This window comes from Macaca thibetana, chromosome 1 (genome assembly GCF_024542745.1).
Source record: "Macaca thibetana thibetana isolate TM-01 chromosome 1, ASM2454274v1, whole genome shotgun sequence".
Taxonomy (NCBI): domain Eukaryota; kingdom Metazoa; phylum Chordata; class Mammalia; order Primates; family Cercopithecidae; genus Macaca; species Macaca thibetana.
The window spans coordinates 50,794,003-50,804,220 of record NC_065578.1 but is presented as its reverse complement, the minus strand read 5'-3'; the positions used below and the strand labels follow the sequence as shown (position 1 = coordinate 50,804,220).

Genomic DNA, 10,218 nt, shown 5'->3' with positions numbered 1-10,218 from the left:
TTGGCCTCAGTAAATTTACTTTATCTGTATACAGTACTGTTATTCCTGATACTGCTTTGTGCATTTTTGTTTCACCAGCACATAACTTGTTTTCTTGTTTATATTGCTATTAAAAAAGCAGGAACTTTATCTTATGCTTATTCATACTTAAGTGAAATCATATATCTGAAAATGGGTTGCAAACTTCAAAGTGTTTCTTTGTTTTTGTTTTTAGACAGGGTCTCACTCTGTCGCCCAGGCTGGAGTACAGTGGCGCGATCATGGCTCACTGCAGCCTCAACTTCCTGAGCTCAAGTGATTCTCCCATCTCAGCCTCCCTGTAGCTCGGACTACAGGCACACGCCATCATGCCCAGATAATTTTTGTATCTTTTGCAGAGAAAGGGTTTTGCCATGTTTCTCAGGCTGACATTGAACTCCTAAGCTCAAGCGATCCTCCTGCCTTGGCCTCCCAAAGTGCTGGGATTGCAGGTGTGAGTCACCACCTTAGGCCTAGTGTTTTGTTATTATTTACCTCATTCCATCAACATATTTTGAGCACCCACTGCATGCTAGTCCTTGTGCCAGGCATTAAGGATACAGAAAGAAGTAAGATTTGCTCTCTGATTCAAGAGTTTAGTTGGCTGGGTACAGTGGCTCATGCCTGTAATCCCACCACTTTGGGAGGCAGAGGCAGGAGAATCCCTTGAGCCCAGGAGTTTGAGACCAACTAGGGCAACATAGTGAGACACCCCTCCACACACACACCCTCGGCTCTACAAAAAAAAATTTTTTTTTAATCAGCTGGGTGTGGTGACTTGTGCCTGTAGTCTCAGCTACTCAGGAGGCTGAGGTGGGAGGATCCCTTCAGCCCAGGAGGTCAGGGCTCCAAAGGCCTGTGATCGTGCCATGGCACTCCAGCCTGGGCAACAAAGTAAGACCCTGTCTCAAAAAATAAAATAAAATAATTTAGAAAAAAGAGCTTCGTGAAGGAGACAGATTATGAAAGTATGGGAATAAATTACCATACAGTGAGACATGTGTTAGGGTAGAGGCATGATAAAAGAATTTTAAGAGCCCCAAGAATGGACCAACTGACTTGCCTGAGGGAGACAGCCAGGCAGACCGGATTCCATTTCCACCTCTGCTGTTTACTAGCAGAGAGATTTTGTCCAAGTTACTTAACCATTTAGACAGCAAGTTCTTGACCTAGGTACCGAGGATAAGAATACCTTCTGTACAAAATTGCCCTGAGGATTAAAGAAGATGATAAATGCAAAGGACCCAGCAAAGTGCTTTAACATAATTGGTGTCCAATACAGGTGCATTTCGTTTCTTTTCTTCTTCCCAGGAAGGTAGGAAACGCTTTCACAAGGAAAAGTATTTGAGCTGAGCTTACTGACATGAAACCTTTGTCTTCTTACTCAGGGAGAAGAAACTAATGCTTGTAGAGTAGCTACTAGAAGTAGGCACTCTCTTTGGGGTTTCCCAGAATGAAGAGGGGAAGAATATTCCATCAAAGAGAACAGTACAGGAAAAGGCAAAAGGCTTCATACTATTTATTGTGCATCTTTCAGATGTGACAGGACAAGTGAACCCATGGGAGAGACGAAGCTGAAGTGGGAGACCTGAGCAGGATTGGATAACTGCAAAGTTCTTTTCCTCCCAATAGCTAGTGTTTGGAGTTTAAATGTCCAGCTAGCCCTGCAGAACCACAGACAAACTGTCTTTAGACCAAAGTTCTCACTGATCCGCAGGGTTTCAACCCTTAAGTGGAAGTATATCAATTACAAAGATCTAACCTCCTATCTAATTCCCAGGACTACACAGTAATTTCCCAAACATGGGCCTTAGTGCATAATTTATACACTCACTTTGTAGCTTTGTAATTAAATCTGCAGAGGATTTGGATCTACAGGGCAATGCTGGTACAACTCCCTGCATATGTAAATATACCAGGCTGGAGTGTAGAAATGATGGTTTTGAACACATCCTTTTCCTACATACACTGCTAATGACAGCGTTATGGCTGCAGTTAAGTGGGATGGATGCACTGAACAAATAAAAAATTAAAAAGCATGCGAACCAACCGATCCACACAATCCTTCCTGATCTGAATTCCTGCGACATTCAGGGTCTGTACCATCCACGACAGCTTTCTGATATCTATTATGTATGTCCTGAACTGTCCCCTGGGAGATCTGGTGAACTAAATCTGATATTTATCAAGTGTTTACTGTACCCTGACACTATGTTAGTAATTTCACATTCATCTTATTGAGTGCTTATTCTGTGCCAAGTGCTCTAGGTACACTGTGGAAAACAAATTGGACTTAGTTTCTGACCTTATGCAGCTTCTAAGTACCTTAGGTAATCCTTATAATAACCCTTCAAGACCAAGATTTTACAGAGAGGGAAATGAGAACTAGATAAGGTTAATACTTGGCCCCAAAGCTGACTTACCGTCAGGCACAGTAGGCACAGTGCTTAGGGCCCATAATACTTACAGGAGCCTAAGAACATGTTTTAATTTTAATTTCTTTTAAAACCAGAAAAAAAATGAATATAATACTAATGAATATATAATAATGAATCCAGCCTGTTTTGTGTTTGTCTTTATTCCAATACAGTCATAAATATATCTTTAAATACTTTTTTGTGGAAGAAGAGGTCCATAAAGGCAAAAGTGCCTAGAGCCCACCAAAATCATGGTACGGCCTCAATGAACTCAGGATCACGCAGTTGGTAAGAGACAGAACAAGGTGAGGCAGACCCTGTAAGCCTGACGTCCCTTTCAATTGGACATATCTAGAGGATAACTACTGTGCTTTTATATCTCTCCTAGTGCTAGGTTCATAGCGGTAGCTCCATAGTTATTGAATTAAATCACATTGAGTTAACCCAAAGTGCTTTATACAGTGGTGCTATGATTTGAATGTATGTGCCCCTCCAAAATTCATATGTTGGAACTTAAACCCCAAGGTGATGGTTTTGAGACGAAATGGGGCCTTTGGGAGGTGATTAAGCCATAAGGGCCCTGCTCTAATAGGTGGGATTAATGCCCTTATAAAAGAAGCTTCAGAGGGCAGCCTGGTCCTTCCATCTATTCTGCCACGTGAAGACACAATGTTCATCCCTCTTTGCCTCCTTCTTCCAGGTGAGGACACAGCAAGAGGCACCACCTTGGAAGCAGAGAGCAGTTTTCAGAGAGCAGTTGACACCTTGATCTTGGACTTCCCAACCTCCAGAACTGTAAGAAATAAATTTCTGTTCTTTATAAATTTCCCAGTCTTAGGTACTTGGTTGTAGTAGCACAAATGGACTAAGACAGGTGAATAATTAATAATATATTCTTACAGATTGAAGAAAACCCTGTGGATGCTGCAAAGATCACATGGATTTTTTTCATCTGGAAAATAGACCTGAAAATAAAGTCTACACATTTTATCAGCTTGTAGAATTTTTGGATCAAAAGATTAAAACAGATATTGTTGCTTACAAATAACGATGTCTATTTTTTACTACATATTAGACTTATGACAAATCTCTGATCTAAGCATGATATTCTAAAAATTAATATAAATATGTGTATAATACTTTTTTAAAAACTCATCTATTCATTTAACATTCACTGTGCCAGGAACTTAGAATATAAAAACAAAGAAGCCACTGTGCTCACTGCCCTTGAGAAGCACATGGTAAACTCAATCTATCCTTTCACAGAAAATGAACAGACACCATGGGAATGTAACCAAAGTAGTACACGCAATTCCAACTTACCAGAATTGAAACATAATACAATTTCTCACAAAGGCTAATACATTATGAACATAACAGTGCTTGTTATAACAGAAGTCATTGGTGTTTTGTTTTTTGTTTTAGAGATGAGGTCTCAGTCTGTCACTGAGCCTGGAGTGCAGTGGCGTAATCATAGCTCACTGCAGCCTCGACCTCCTGGGCTGAAGTGATCCTCCAGCCTCATCCTCTTGAGTAGCTAGGACTACAGTCATGCAGCACCATGCTGAGCTAAGTTGCTAGTGCTAAAAGAGCATTCTTAATGTTCTAATGTTCATCATGTCACACTTCTTTTTTTTTTTTTTTTTTGAGATAGAGTCTCACGTGTTGCCCAGGCTAGAGTGCAATGGCACAGTCCTGGCTCACTGTAACCTCCGTCTCCCGGGTTCAAGTGATTCTCCTGCCTCAGCCTCCTGAGTAGCTGGGATTACAGGGGTGCACCACCACGCCCGGCTAAGTTTTGTATTATTTTTTTTTTTTTTTTTTTTTTTTTTTTTTGAGACGGAGTCTCGCTCTGTCGCCCAGGCTGGAGTGCAGTGGCCGGATCTCAGCTCACTGCAAGCTCCGCCTCCCGGGTTCACGCCATTCTCCTGCCTCAGCCTCCCGAGTAGCTGGGACTACAGGCGCCCGCCACCTCGCCCGGCTAGTTTTTTGTATTTTTTAGTAGAGACGGGGTTTCACCGTGTTAGCCAGGATAGTCTCGATCTCCTGACCTCGTGATCCACCCGTCTCGGCCTCCCAAAGTGCTGGGATTACAGGCTTGAGCCATAAGTTTTGTATTATTAACAGAGACTGGGTTTCGCCATGTTGGCCAGGCTGGTCTCGAACTCCTGACCTCAGGTGATCTGCCCGCCTCAGCCTCTCAAAGTGCTAGGATTACAGGCGTGAGCCACCGTGCCCAGCCCATGTCACACTCCTTTTAAAACTGCCCCCAACTAGCGCCTAGAGCAGCCATTCCCAACTAGTGGTCGATTTAGCACATGCATGCATACACACACACAAACCCACGCGCGCGCGCGCACACACACACACACATACACCCACCCCAGGAGAGATTTGGTAATGTCTGGAGACATTTTTAGTTATCACAACTGTCAGGGGTTGGGGAATGCTACTTACATCTAATGAGTCAAAGCCAGAGACACTGCTAAGCATCCTACAATACAGTGGACAGCCCTCTACCCCCACCGCACTACCACCACACACAGAATTATCAGGTCCCAAATGTCAATAGTGCTGATACTGAAAAACTCTGGCCCAGAGGAACTAAATCCAAACTCCTTCAGCTGGCATTCAAGGCCTGGGCAAATTCGGCCCTGTTCCCTCTTTTCTCTTTATCTCCCTCTGCCTTGTTCTCTGGAAGCTCCACCTTTCCAGGAACCTTATGTTCCAGCTCTATTAGACCATCACAAAATGTAAGAGTGATTAAGCACTTGGGCTCTGAAGTCAGGCAGACCTGGCTGTGTATCCAGACTTTACTACTTGCCAGTTGTGTATCCTCCATCTTAGAGACTCAGTTCCTTCTTCTGTAAAATGAGGAAAACACTAGTTATTTATATTGAGAGAACTGTATGAAGTGATACAAGTAAAGTCATTTCACAACATCTGGTACATCTCTCTGCCCCTGTGCTCTTGCTGTTCTTGCCTTTATTAGGGCACCAAAACCAGGCTTCCTTGGTCCTAAATTAGTTGCCTAAAGGTCCATGTCTCTAACTGGCCTGAGAATTCCTGGAGAGCAAGGATTGTGTCCTATCTGTTTTTGTTTCCCCAGAACTTGGCATAGCACCCTGCACATAGTAGGTCATCAGTAAATATTAGTTGAATTGCAATTTTGACACTCCCTTTAAGAGAAGACCACCCTGCCAATGGGCAAACAATCTAGAATTCTAAAGGAGGCTCTTATTTTTACAACCAGTCATTGTTTTCCTTGCTGCTTCCATTTTCTCTGTCCAACTCTTAGGGCTGGGGTTCTCCCATGCTGGGTACTTGTCATGGTTCTTAGCCAATTGCTTCTCTCTCTTAAAGACCTCATCTAGCTATGTGACTTAAAATACCACTTATATACCTCTAAATTTATATTTGTAGCCAAGACCTCTTCTGTGGGATTATATGTGTGTGTATGTGTGTATATATACACATATATATACACTATACATATACATATATACACACACATATACATATATATATATTCCATAGGACTCTGATTGATGCAGGTTGATATATTTTAACTGTGTACTTGACATCCTGATTGATTATACATTGACATCCCAAGTTAGCACACAGCAGTTAAAGTGACCTTTTAAAAATATAATTCTGATGATGTCACTCCCTTTAAAGGCTTCCCACTACACCAGTTATAAATCCTTCCCATGGCTTATATCATGAAAAGTCTTGACTCCATCCTTTCTCTAGCCTCACCTCCTGACATCGTTCTTCTGCCTCACTGTGCTTGAGTCACGTTGGCTTTCTTTCTGATGCTCGAATGAGACAAACTCATCCTCCTTCTCAGAGCCTTTGCACTTGTTGTGTCTTCTTGGAACACTTGCCCCAGATGAATACATGGCAACCAAAGTGTCACCTCAGGGAGGACTTCCCTGACCCCCTTTCCTCTCCCAGAATGAAAACTTTCTCCATCTCTCTCTAAGTCTCTAAGTCATTGCCTTGTTTTAGTACTTCCTTTATGACACTCTGTGTACCCTACTGGAGAGGGAGCTCCACGGGAGCAGGAGACTTTCCAGTCTTGTTCTCCACTGTATCTTCAGTACCTAGCCCAGTGCCTGGCACATAGGAGGACCTTAATAAATAGACATTGGATTTTTTTTTTTCTTTTTTGAGATGGAGTCTCCCTGTGTCATCCAGGATGGAGTGCAGTGGCGCCATCTCAGCTCACTGCAACCTCTGTCTCCCAGGTTCAAGCAATTCTCCTGCCTCAGCCTCTTGAGTAGCTGGGATTACAGGCACATGCCACCACGCCCAGCTAAGTTTTGTATTTTTAGTAGAGACGGGGTTTCACCATGTTGGTCAGGCTGGTCTTTTTTTTTTTTTTTTTTTTTTTTGAGACAGGGTTTCACTCTTCGCCTAGGCTGGAGTGCAGTGGCGTGATCTTGGCTCGCTGCAACCTCTACCTCCTGGGTTCAAGCGATTCTCCTGCCTCAGCCTCTCAAGTAGCTAGGACTACAGGCATGAGCCACCATGCCTGGCTAATTTTGTGTTTTTAGTAGAGATAGGGTTTCACCATGTTGGTCAGGCTGGTGTTGAACTCCTCAGGTGGTGATCCATTTGCCTCAGCTACCCAAAGTGCTGGGATTACAGGCATGAGCCACCGTGGCTGGCGGTTTTTTGTTTTTTTTTTTTTTTTTTTTGAGACAGGGTCTCACTCTGTTGCCCAGACTGGAGTGCAGTGGTGGTATCTTGGCTTACTGCAACATTCACCTCCCAGGCTCGAGAGATTCTCCTCCCTCAGCCTCCTGAGTAGCTGGGATTATAGGTGCCCACCACCATGCCCAGTTAATTTTTGTATTTTTTAGTAGAGACGGGGTTTCACCATGTTGGCCAGGCTGATCTCAAACTCCTGACCTCGGGTGATCCACCCACTTCAGCCTCCCAAAGTGCTGGGATTACAGGCGCGAGCCACCATGCCTGGCCTGATAAATAGATATTGAATAAATGAACGAAGTTAAACGGAAGTATAGTGAAGGCACTGGTTTCTAGCCCCTATTTCATCTCTGTGTGACCTCAGCAAGCCACTTTGTCTCTTAGATTCTCAGTTTGTTCATCTGTAAGGCGAGCGTGACAACACTCTCCTCACACTAGTGTGAGGATTAAATGGTATGTCTATTAAGAGCCTGGTGCAGTGCTTAGCACATAGTACAACAATCAACAAATGCTGGTGCTTTTTTTCCTCTTTGAGTCTCATTTTCCTCACAATAGGGTAAATAACATTGATTGTACAGTATGGAGTTGTTGTAGAAATGATATGAATTTACAAGTCTTTCCCTTCTCTGGACTTTGCCCATAGTATTCTCTTTGATCCTCCTCCTCCCTCCCCCATGTCTTCCTCCCTAGATAACCTCAGTTGTCACTTTCTTCAGGAAGCCTTCCCTGGGACCCCATGCTGGATCAGAGCCTCTTCTGGGCCCCCTCAGGCCCTGCATTTCTGTTAAAATAAACAGATATCATCATGGTTTCTTCATAGGCCCAGTGGATGGATGGATGAATGGAAGGACGGAAGGATGGAAGGATGGAAGGATGGAAGGTAGAAGGATAGAGGGAAGGAAGGAGGGAGGGACAGATGATGAAAGGAATCATGTGAGAGTGACTTCAACCAGCTCCACCAAAGTCGAGCACCCCAGAAGCCAGCCTCAGCTGCCCATTCCACTCCCCAACTCCCAGAGACCCTCCCCTGCCGCTCCCTCAACACCTGGTTGGCACCCATTGGCTCCTCGGTCCCACAGCGCTCTCAGCGGTGGTGCCCCGGGATTGACTGCGGTCCTCATTATTCTCACTGGCCCCAGGCCTCGAATGGAAGGCAGCCAGGTGCGGGGATGCAGATGATCTCAGCCCCCGCCCCTGGGTCAAGGTAGATGTGGCGACAGTGGGGCGGAGCTCCTGGCGAGGGCAGGAGCGCTGCGCTCCGAGGCTGGGACTCGAGGCTCCACGGGATGAAGGGGCTGCGGCTGCTACCACTGCTGCTGGTGACCTTCACCCTGGGAAAGCGCGCCCAGCGCTGGGTTTACCTGCGCGAAGAGTTCGAAGACGGGGGTAAGCAGTTCGGTGCCTGGCAGCGACTATAGAACAGACTCTACGTCCTTGCCTGTCACCTGTCCCAGCGGTCAGGCAGGCCGACTTTCCCGGTTTGGAGCCCGTTTAGAGACAGAAAGACTACAGCTGAAATCTCCACTTGCTACCTCCTAGCTGTGTGACACTGGGCAGGTAGCTTACTAAGTCTGCATTTCAATTTTTCTCTATTAAATGAGGACAATACGGATCTTGCAAAATTGTTCAGAGCATTGAATTAGGTAAGGTGAGTAAAGCATTGTCCCTAGCATATAGTTGGCATGCAGTAAACGTTTGTTCCTCCTTCTTCATCCCAAATGGGGAACCTTGGAGGAAAAAGGGGATCATTGACCGCGATCGTGAAATTTTCTGTGTTTCTTTCTTTTCTTTTTCGTTGTCTTTCTTTCTTTTTTTTTTTTTTTTTTTTTTTTTTTTTTGAGATGGAGTCTTGCTTTGTTGCCCAGGCTGGAGTGCAATGGCATGATCTTGGCTCACTGCAACCTCCGCCTCCCAGGTTCAAGTGATTCTCCTGCCTCAGCCTCTCGAGTAGCTGGTGCCCGCCACCACACCTGGCTAAATTTTTATTTTTACTTTTAGTAGAGATGGGGTTTCACCATGTTGGTCAGGTTTGTCTCAAACTCCTGACCTCAGGTGATCCACCCACCTTGGCCTCCCAAAGTGCTGGAGTTACAGGCATGAGCTACTGCGCCCAACCAAATTTTCTGTGTTTCATAAAATATCAGAGTTCAGAGGATCTTGGAGGTCATCTTGTGCAGTCTCCTCCCTAGAATGCCTCATGAACTTCAGAGAATTATGGAAGGGCTTACTTACCTAAGGACAAATGTTCAATAGTACTGTTTCAGCCCACAAACAAATGATGCTCTTCGTGTGTATGTATGTGTGTGTGTGTGTGTGTGCATGTGTGTGTTTCTGTGTGTGAAATCTGATTAATTCTTTGAGGGTGCAGTAGATAGGGCACTTGCTGAGGAATTAGGATGTTTTGGATTTGAGTCCACATTCCACCATGAACACCTGGAGAAGCCCTTTCCCATTTCTGAGACTCAATTTCCCAATCTTACTTACCTAAAGACAAATGTTCAATGGTACAGATACTTGTGATACTGTTTTGAGGGTAGCAAGGTATAGAGGTGCTACAGAGGAAGGTAGAAATAAGCCCAGGCAAATGGCCTGGACAGGAAAGCTTCAGGGAGAAGGTGAAACTTAAGCAATGTTTTGAAGGATAAATCAGTTTATTAGATTGGGAGAGAAGGGGAGAAGGGTATTCCAGGTAAGAAGAACAGCGTGTACAATGATACAGCCAGCAGTGGCATCTTCAGGGAACAGGAAAGTTGAAGGCGAGGGGAGTTAGGGTGAGACTGGAGAGCAGGTGGGGCATATACCAAGGGAGTTAGGGAGCCTGGCCTTTTGCTGAAGGCAGTGGGAAGCTAGTGAAGGTGATAAGCAGGAGAAATAAGATCTGACCTGGGTATTAGAAAGAGTGCTTCAGAAAGTAAGCGGACCTGGATTGTGAAGCTGACTGAAGTTGAGTTTGGAGACAGAAAAACCATCCAGGAGGCTACTGTAATCTTTTCCCCCACTATTTATTTATTTCTCTCCCTTCTGTCTCTCATTCTTCCCCTCAAGTGACTGTTGTAATCTTCATGGT

General features: G+C 44.6%; 1 pseudogene; it reads left to right on the top strand.

The window, feature by feature from the left end:
• Positions 1 to 8,437: 8,437 nt before the first annotated feature.
• LOC126947850 (calreticulin-like) overlaps positions 8,438 to 10,218 on the top strand; it is a 45,812-nt pseudogene continuing 44,031 nt past the window's right edge.